Raw genomic sequence first — 11,004 nt, 5'->3', positions numbered from 1 at the left:
AAAGCAAGAACAGGTTATTGAGAAGACGTTATTGAGTGCTGTGATTCGAATGCCTGCCAGTGCTATAAAGTTGTGTTAGTGAAAATCGTCGCAGTCATGAAGCAGTTATGTTCAATAATTAGCGGCAGTCACCGCTGAAACACTCAGTACAAAACACAAAATAAATATATGGAGTCAAAATGTAAATGTCGAACAAATTTATAGTCGATTCTACATGTCACAAAACAGTCGTTTTTTGTTAGTGTGCCAATACCAATTACACATTAACAAACATTTTAGTATTGCACTTCTGGCAAATGCAGGAAAATTGAGTGTTTAACAGAAGCCTTTGGGAAGACAGCCCAGAGTCGCTTCGACAAGACGAGTTGCCTTAAACTTTGCGTCTCTATGTTGTAGGTCACTGTAGCAGGGCAACGTTTTGCTGATTTAATACTACTCGAAATATTTCTATTACTTGTACTAGAGGTTTGAAAAGATAGCCAATTGTAGAGTCCTTCATGCAGATTTCATATATGCGAATAGTTTTTGTTTAGCTGCTTCTTGAGATACGTCCTACACAACGGCAAAATACATAGTGATATTTGCGGGCACTTGTGTACTAAATTTTCACAAAATCAGTGTGCTGTAACTAACTCAGCTCTTTGTAGACTGCAAAGTGCCGATATCTATTCAAAGAGCATGTAAAGTTAGAAGTATGCAAGATTAGTTGGCAGGCAGGCCTGCCTACTAATCTTGCATACTTCTCATGTGTTGTGAAAAAAAAACATTATTGAGAATATTTCAATAATTTGTTCTCACAATAGCATGAGAATAACCTTGTGCACTTATAATTGTCCTATACAAATGAAATTTGTCATACATACGCTTCAAGATATGCAGAATACTGATATATAATTGACATTGCAATCTGTAAAAATTATTTACGTAGGTATGGTAGGGTAAATGGTACATATTAGCTTTAACGTAATATTTTAGAAATGGCTGCAGATATTCGCACCCAATTTCTTGCGCTAACAAAAGAGGTTCTTGGGTACAACACGAGGCACTTTGTTTGTGTCTAGATGGTTTACTTTTCCTTTGGCCCAGTCCCAAATTTCGGGTGTGTTTAATTATTTGATGTGCCCTTTCTCCGCAACCACGCAGAGGAATGGGATGGTATTACACAGTTTTATTATAAATACCGATAGGTTATATCTGAACTAAAGAGATATCACATCGACTTTGGGGTTCCCACCCAATAAAATATAATATCTCTGCTTGCACAAAACCACAAGGGGGCTTTCCTGCAGCGTAAATTGTTCCAGTGTTATCATTCATATCATCAGAGATTTTTAGTTCGGAATATTTACGACTGGTTGTAGTACACGTGTACAAAGCTTCACTGGAATGCGATGAACACTTTCTGAGACAAGGTACATTGAATTTGAAAAATTCATAAAAAATGCAATTTGAGAAAAATGAAGTTTTTTGTTCCAATACTGGTTGTGGAAGCTCAAATTGCCCCAGGAGACTGCATTTCACTGCTGACTTCCTTGCAGGTGTTTTCAAAAGCCTTCTTAGTGCTCATTTTTATCCGTCGTCCTTCCTTGCTCTCGGCAGAGTCATAGAATTATGCCCTGTCAACAAGCTTTTTGTCCATCTTGTCGAGGGCAATATTACAAAACAGATCTAGAAAAGTTCCATGGGCCTCCAGAACAGCTTTTCCTGCAGAATTACTGTCACTGTAGCAGACTACAGCATTGTTAGTTGCTGTCTTAATTGTGTTAGCACTGACAAATTTTTCATAGGGCAGCGACACAGAAGAGTTGGTCGAGAGACTCTTTGGTGTTCTGTGTTTGCCCCATGAATACATTTGCTCAAAAGACCGATAACCTTTCAAGTTCACTTTCTGTTCCATTTGCTGGACGATCGTGTGATCTCCTGGTCAAGTATAACGTGTGAAACTCGAAACAGAGACGACCACAACCACGGAACCAAACAAAGAGTTTGACGAAATAGTTCATTTCTACAAAGGACTAATTTGTCAAACTCCTGCTGCGAGTTGTCAACAAATTCGGCTTCACCCTGACATCTGCTAGCAACCTGGTTAGCTCAGATGGTAAAGCGGCTGTCCCAAAAAGGCGGTGGTTTCGGGTTCGAGCCCCGGAGCAGGACACATTTTTCAACTCCGATGCTTTTCTTTCAAGGAACCCGTATGGCATTCCTTTGCGGCAATTGCTACGATTGGGTAGATGTCTCATTTTATTTTAATTAATACATTATATTTTAGTACAAATCATTTACTTACCACACACACACAAGCAAAAAAAAAAATAAAAACCAACCATAACGAAGGAAACCGCGAACAACAATGATAAACAAACCGGCCTCCGTCCACCATCTTTAAAGCCAAGGCTCGTGGCAAACTTCGGCACGACACTTGAACCGCTTTGAGCGGGCGCTCGAGGTCGCGCTTCCGCAGGTTTCTTCCTCATAGTACAATCGGCCTAGGCTCGGTAGGTGGCGGGAGGCAGAATGAGACTCGCGAAAGCTACCGGTGGCGTGTGTACGACCAATGTTGGCCTCATTGCTGTAAATGGCGATGCCAGGGTTACAACTAACCCTATGCAGTGCGAGTACAGTCGATTTATTTGCGCAAAAATTGCAAATTCTATTTTTTGGGCAGCTTACCTACCATACCCCCTTAAAACTGGCCTAATATTTTTTGCATAGTTCCAGTAATTGTACAAGCTGTTTGGATAGGTATCGCCACTTTGCGGTATACAACCAGCTAAATAGAATACAGCATGAAACCATTTGTGAAAACTTTACACACAAGAAAGTGCCTACAAAAATATTTTGCCACTATGTAGGACATAAATAAAGAACACCAGCTACACAAAAACCAATGACAATTAAAATGTACATAAAATTACATATGAATGGCAGTATATTAAAGTCTCTAGTACAAAAAACTAAAAAAAAGGTGTTTCGAGGAGCACTTTCCCTTAATAAGTGGGTGTTAGTGTTTCTACCAAAGGCTTAGAAAATGCCTTGAGGCATACCATAGGGAGTTTTATAAATAGCACATGCACGCATCTGCCTAAATAGCCCCACGCCCTGCTTGCATTCCTTAGTTATTTTTCGCATTCTGTTGTATGTCACCGTTTGCCTCCCTTAACACTGAGTCGACAAAATCAGAGTCCTGGGTATGATCGTGGGTATGGGGCTCATCACAAGAATTGCAAGTAGACACAAGGGCCTCAACGAACATAATCTCATCAAACTCAAGCACGCGTTCGTCACCTGTCACTTCGCATACGTTGCGGCAATGCTCAATTGGTCACGATCCGAAAGAGACAGACTTTATGCCCAAATCAGAAAGGTCACCAAGCAAGCCCTTCGGCATTCCAACCAGGACCAGCAACGAGAAGCTGGAGCACCTGGGCATGCAGAATACCCTGGAAGAAATTGCCGAAGCCGAGCAGCGCGCCAAGCTTGCTAGACTTTCGACGACATCTCCGGGGCGCACGATCCTAGGGAAGCTAGGCTTCGCTCAAGGAAACATAGAAAAAGAGTTTGCGGACCTCCCACGGGACATCCGTGCCAACACCCCGGTACGACCTGTACCCAGAAACGTATACCCCGAAAACAACAAGGGCAGACGACAAGCGAGAGGACAATTCCTCCTTAACCAAGCCTTGGCAAACCGCGGACGCTCAGCTTTTGTGGACGCGGCTGCATACGCAGGAAACAAAGCTTTCGCAGTGGCGGTTGTTGACGGCCGCGTACCCACAAAACATGCAGCCACGGTAATCGCAAGGAAGCCTGAACAGGCCGAACAGGTTGCGATCGCTGTTGCGCTCACCGACGACAATCCTTGCCATATCTACAGCGACTCCATAGCCGCTATCAGAGCTTTCGAAAAGGGCACGGTCTGCGCACAGGCTCTAAGAATCGTTACGAAGGACGAGATTAAGAAACACGTCATATACTGCTTTCCGGCACACTTAGGACCAAAGATCGGCGACGTCGCCAACCTTAACGAGGCGGCACACGAGACTGCGCGCGCGCTTACAGACCACGCTGCTTCACTCGACCACTCGGAGAACAAGGACGCCCCCAGTACATACAATGAAATCACTAAACACTACTACCTACAACGTAGAGAGTATACCACGCCACACCGCACGCTCACTCGAGCTCAAGCAGTTACACTCAGAATGCTACAAACAGACACATACCCCACGCAAAACAGACTACACCATTAAATGCCTGAGCTCTACGACAAGTCTTATTGCACCAATTGCAATAGATATCTTAACGTATATCATTTACTCTGGCCATGCTCGCAAGCTCACGTAAACTACGAACAGGACAAGCGTAAGTTTGAAGAAGCAATCCGGAGCGAAGAAGTCGCTCCCCAACTCTGGGCCTTCCAGCAGGCCCACGACGCCGCCAGGAAACTCAACCTCCCGGTTCCGTCGTGGGAGACGCCCACTCCATGAGAGCCCAAAGCTCTCATGGCCTGCAGGACCTCGAATAAAGTTGATTTCCTTCCTTCCTTCCTTCCTTAACACTGAGTGTGCAAAATCAAAAACAGCCTATAATACACTGAATTTTTAGCCTGTAAAGGGATTGTATGTCAGTGGGGGCAGCGAACTCTAGTGTGAGAATAAACAATTATTTGTTCTCGCATAAATCAAACCAGTCAAAATATATCCTCAGAAATTCGGAAATGAATGCACAAAAAACCTTGCTGATTGTCACAATAGTGTCCCGAGCAAGATCTTTTGATGTTTATCATTCCTAGTTTAATCCACTTTCCTCTAGTAAATGGGCTCTGACCTAGAATACTCAGTATAGGAGACTAACCCAGACCTGGAAGCCAATATTTAAATCTGAAATAAAGGCATTCATCCCCCGACCACATGGTGCTACTACGTCATCAGAAGCATGCCTCCATGGACATATTGTCTGTAAAATTATTTTTACATGATCTGTAGTGTTACTCTTCCACTAACAAATTCTGAAAATTAGGAAATACATTTGCTATTTAACGCACTGCTGTAAACCTGTGTGTTTGAGAAATGCAATACTCAAGAGGTGTAATACAACTAATGTGTGCATGAAACCTACGCTGCCGTTGACATTCGTCAGTGTGGCAAATAAGCACTGAGAAATGCCAAGGGCATCATAGCTCTCATGTCTCAAACCTTGTATGCGAGTACCACTGGTCTCTCTGAAGTGAAATGAAGTCACTATTTACCAGACTTATGAGGGGAACCCATGTTTCTCTAGTTTAATATTTTCTTTCTTGTGCTCCTATATTCTTGAGTATTTCAAAAATAACGGGTGCTTGAAATAAGTACTCTATATTGCTCTTAAATTTATCCTGCACCAGAGCCCGTGTTATGGTACATTTCTAGAACACAATGCAGTGCTGTAGATTATCAATAGAAGAAAAAATGCCGTAAGTGTGCATTTTAGCCTTTTGTACAACAAGAATTAAGAGCCTATCAATTACATCCACAAGTACAAAAGAACTACGAAAAACGGGGCATAAAGACAGGTATACATTGCAATAGTAGAAGTTGATGGTGAGAATTGTAAGAGAAAGGAACTATTAAAAACTAACCTACTAAAGATACATATGAATTAAAATAACAAGTATTTGCGAAGAATTTGAAGAGACAAATGGAATGTCTGTTAAAATCACTCCACCCCAACATTCATCCATGGTTCGATAAGTGACCACAGCTGGTGATGCTGCTTGAATAGATCGCAGCTGAGATATAGCTATGAAATAGATGGCAATATTGAGGGGTGGCCAAACGTTGCTCGCTGGTTGCACAGCAGGTTGCCTTGATCTCCGGACTCACTCGACACTGATGTGTTGAGCCTGGTAATACGTCGTTCGGCCCAAGTGTGTGGCATGGCTTGTGTAAAATTACGAGGCAACCTGAAAAACACAGACCCATATCTATAAGCACCAAAATATTATTCATCATAGGGCAAATCTGAAGTTTACCATCTGCACATAGCAGATAATGAAAACAGACACAAGTCACCAAACTCAAGCTGCAAAAGTGCAAATGAATGTGAAGAGCTGCTTACAGGATGGAATGCTTCATTTTATCGTTTGTGAATCAATAATACCATCTTAACATAAAGTCAAGTGTACATGACCTCCCTGTTTGTGTAGGAACGCTATTTCATGCCAGCTGTCCCAATCTAGCACACGACCACTTGGAATTTCGTTTTAGAAAACTGGAAGCCCTTAAATATAGAACAAATGTTAATTTCACTCAATACCTAAAGCAAAACAAGTTTTTCACTAACGTAAGCAGTATATCAATTTTGTGTAAAGCACCAAACTATGCATCATAAAGGCATTGTCAAAAAATGGTTCCTTCATTAAGAAGGTCAAATTTTTAAGGACAATGAAGAGAGGCCCTAAACGAAAAGTTTAATTGCTTATTAACCACTGCTCAGTTTATTATCGCTAATGAAATATGGACAAAATGGCTTATTAACTTTAGTTGCCCAGAACTGGCCTACAGTAAAAGCTGCACATTTATGTAATCGACGTGTTTAGAACTTGTGCTGTGTGCAAAAACTGGTTTCAGGAAGATAAATTATGCAGCAGTGCAGAGAGATAAGGATGAACTTGGAAGTCAGTTTTGGCGTACATCTATCGGTATACTTATGCCGAGTATATCCATGCGAAATACCATGTATGAAATGACATGGTATTGCTTTTAAATTGGTAAAGCTTTATCAAAGTACTTTTTGTCTTAAGCACGAAAAAAATTGTACAAATGGTCTCCCGCTAGTTTCAAAATTTGTATCGCATTTCGTCTAATCCACATAGTATATTTGGGCTAAGACAAAATGCATGGACTTGAGCATTTCTGCGCCGATAGCAGGGAGTTGATTAGAGTGGACCCTGGAGACAGCACCTAGTTGTCATTAACATATTGTTGTAGAAGGATCCCGATTCAAGTATAAAGCAAGCACGTGTACTCCTACGGAACGACGTAACGAATCAGTACAGGCGGACGATTGGATAGAGCCGAAGTAGCCCGTTGACACACCAAGAACGGCGCCATGTTTCTCACGCTAAGATTACGTCTACGGTGGTCGATTTATTGGAATGTGACCACAAAATTGACAGAGCACAGGTCTACCAGTGCATTTCCGCTGGCGCACCGTTGAGAAAGTCGCCGGCAATCCGCTTAGAGATGATTGGCGCCGGAGATGTGTGACACGGGAGGCGACACTATGGGTTCTACTGTCGCTCAATATAATTAGCGCCGTGTCGTCGTGATGTGACCAGGCCGTTTCGCGAATAATTAAAGCTGGAGATCGATTATTGAAAAAGGCCGCTGAATCTAGCTGACTAGCTTACACTTAGAAAAATGAATTACGCGCCCGATTGCCGGATCGAAGTGTGGGCGTTAGCACTGGAGCCCTATTCTTTAACCATTAGGCCGCATTCGCACGTATGCACCAATCATTTCAACTCCGAATAGTTCTTTGAGATGATCGCCCCGTTGCTCTAAGCAAGGATGCGCGATAACACATATTCGCATTTCACTTCCTTTTAAACCAAAAACGCAGGAATTGAATGGGTAACTTTACAGCGTTTGCTTACCTGCTCGACGAAAGCATTGCTTCCGTAGATTCCAAGAAGCGTGCTGGAGCTACCTAATTTTCCTCTCCCTTATTCATATTAAGCTTATTTGGATCATAGGTGCAACTCTTTTCTGACCTGCCAGTGACCCACTGTGGCTATTCTGCTTTGCTGCGCAGCAATCGGTCGAGGTGCCCATGCGGGCCACAGTGCCTGAATTGAACTGCTGATGCAATGCCGAAATGCCAATGAGCAGTGCTTTTGGTGCTCGTTAAAATACATTTGGCTGTTAAAATATACAGCAGCTCTGCTAAAACATGTCTCATAGCCCGCTGTTCTGTTAAGGGATACTGAACAGCCGAATTTTGCAGTACTATATTAAGAAAGAAGCGTCACGCGAACCCCGACCACTAGAAACAAGGAAACATTAACGTCCTTTTCGATGACTGTGGTCTTTCCTGCAGTAAACTGTGAACGCCACACATTAGGAGTCTATGCTCCAGGACCCCTTCCGAAAAAAAAATCTCTTTCATCTGGAAACAGTTTAGATGTCACAAACTGAATGCAATCCTAGGCCACTAGAAAGTGCCTGAACACTATCATACAAACGAACAGTTAGAACTGCTAAATAGACTCCACAGCGGTACATGTTCCCGAGACAGCAAGAAGCAGCAGCCTGGGGTGCCAACGTCGCATGTCCCCGATATTTTGCAATTGGCGACCTTGCGACCGCCGACGATGCAGATGCTTCAGACTCCACAACGGTACGTGTTGCCCCACCCAGCAAGAAGCAGCAGCCTGGGGTGCCAACATCGCATGCCACCGGCGTTTTGATATTGCCGAGGTTGCGACCACCGATGATGTAGATGCTTCAGACTCCACAGCGGTACGTGTTGCCCGACCCAGGAAGAAGCAGGAGCCTGGGGTGCCAAATTCGCATGCCCCCGACATTTTGCGATTGACGACCTTGCGACCGCCGACGATGTAGATGCTTAAGACTACGCAGCGGTACGTGTTGCCCGACCCAGCAAGAAGCAGCAGCCTGCAGTGTCAAAGTTTTGTGCCACGGACGTTTCCCTAATGCCAAAGTTGCGACCACCGACCATGTACATCCTTCAGACATAGAAGCGGGTAGCTATACGGCGCCTTTATTTTTTAGCTGTATTTTTTTAATTGACTAATACAGATAGCGTAGTTTTAATCCTCGATTTAAATTACTCGATGAGGCGACCTTTACTTCTTCGAGACATTAAAATGTTCATTTCAATAATTAGCTTAACTACAGTAAATAAGATTTCAAATAATTACTTTGTGCTGGATATTTCAATCGACGAGTTGTAGTTGCTTAGTTCTTATTGCGTATCCACTTGGAACAAGTTCTCTGAACAGCAGCAGCTCCGAGATAATTTTCAATATGTCAATCAAGTGCATTTGCGTTCCAGCTATTTTGTTTAAGAAATTGCTGTTTCATTCATTTGAAGCACAAAATTAACTGAAACACCAGTGCATTTCGGCGGATGCCTTGAAAATAATATATCGGAAGTGGGGCTCTCCAGAGAATTCGTTGCACATGGATACACCGCGCGATCTTAGCGGCTGTACTTCGTAGGTTGAAATATGTGGCTTGAAGTGAATAAATAACGACATAATTGGCGTAATTACATTAATGTATTTAATTGAATGTTTTAATTTCTCATAGAATTAATGGACGCCTCATGGAGAAAGTTAGATCAAGGGTTAGCATAGCGTTATCGGCCATACGCAATCTAAAAAATTCGTGCGGCTAAAGGACAGCCTGTGTAAAACCACCAGGAAAGTTAACGTTGCATTTCGGAATGCAACCACATGTTTTCCTCTGAGCTGCCAAAATATGTCAGCGGAGCAGTGAATCACCATTTTCACTGAACAGTCCTCTTTGGCCATTTAGCCAGTTGGTTTCGTTATTGTGGTCAGCATATCGTTTGTTCCTGGCATGTTTGAGAGAGAAAGAGAAGCTGATACTCGAAGGACTTGCGGCCTGAAAGTACAATGAGCCTGAATGCCCAACGAGACTGAACGTGCAATGGTAGATATCCAGACACTTTTGAACGATCCATCTCGATTGGCATTCCATCATATTGTATAAGACAAGCTTCTCTTATATTAAAACCCTGTCCCACTGATTATTTGCTGGGCTGGTGTACTCGGTATGGAGTACAATGGCCCGGCGAGGTGTGTGGACTCTTGAGTTCCTGTAGTAGCACCTTCGTGTCGAATGAATGGTTGTGTGTTGGTCGAGTGACTAACACACAACGGGCCCGTTCTTTTTATTGTTTCTCGCTGTTTTCTAAGTTTATCCCTGTTGACTAGACCATACTTTATTCGCATTCGAGACGCTTGGGGACCTGAGATTTGAGCTTCGATAATATAGCGGTTACTACCTAAAGTATGTATCGTTTTATTCAATTCCAAGTTCTGGACGTGTCTGCCCGTCCTGAGGTCCTGACTTGTGATGATCATTCCTGTTGCGCCTTCTCTGATGGGGCAAATTCATAGTGCAACGTGGACTGGGAATGTTGAGTTTGTGTAATGAGAACTTCCCCTCTGCCAGAAGTATTCTGGAAGCCCCAATCGATGTGTGAGCAATTAAAGTCTCCCGCCAATATGATATCATCAAATATTCGTAAACTTGCTTACAGCATAAAAATATTGTGCAGAGCATTGCGAAGGGCATCACATAATTATCATGCTGTTTAGTTTGTCGAAAGAATATTATACCTAGCATTGAAACTGTAAAACAAATTCTATTGCGTAGCTGACACTCTCAAATACATAGGACAATGAGCTGAGAAATCATCGATATATATTTTCCTTTATTTTGGTCTCCTAAGCAATCTTGGCGCACTTCTGAAACAAAATATATTCCTTATATTGTATATGAAACTCTCTTCGATTAATGGATCCCTATGAACCTTCACAGAACTAAACGTTTACGTTAATGTCTTGACTGGTTCCACTGTTATGTGCCATGAAACAATTACTTGTGGTAACATGAGTGAACATTTCAAATGTTGCAGCAAAGTAATCTGCGGTATTTGAGCGTTGAGGTTGCACAAGTCGCGGACGTTTAAAACCGACAGCTCCAATAATTTAGACTGCAATATCTTCTTGCTACGCGCATGTTTATGCACATGACTGCTGCTCGGCTATCGTCTCGAAAAATGTGTGTAAGAACACATGCCGCTACATGGCACAATTGGAACTGCGTCCAGGCGGGCATGATGCTCGGCAGCTAGCAATTCGACATACCTATTGTAGGCATTTTATAATTCAATGCCCCAGAACTGAAAGCGCACACGAATATAATATTATATTTTTGACTTCCACTCCACTACGTATGTTACCTTTTT

This window comes from Dermacentor andersoni, chromosome 10 (genome assembly GCF_023375885.2).
Source record: "Dermacentor andersoni chromosome 10, qqDerAnde1_hic_scaffold, whole genome shotgun sequence".
NCBI lineage: Eukaryota > Metazoa > Arthropoda > Arachnida > Ixodida > Ixodidae > Dermacentor > Dermacentor andersoni.
This window is presented reverse-complemented; position numbering follows the sequence as displayed.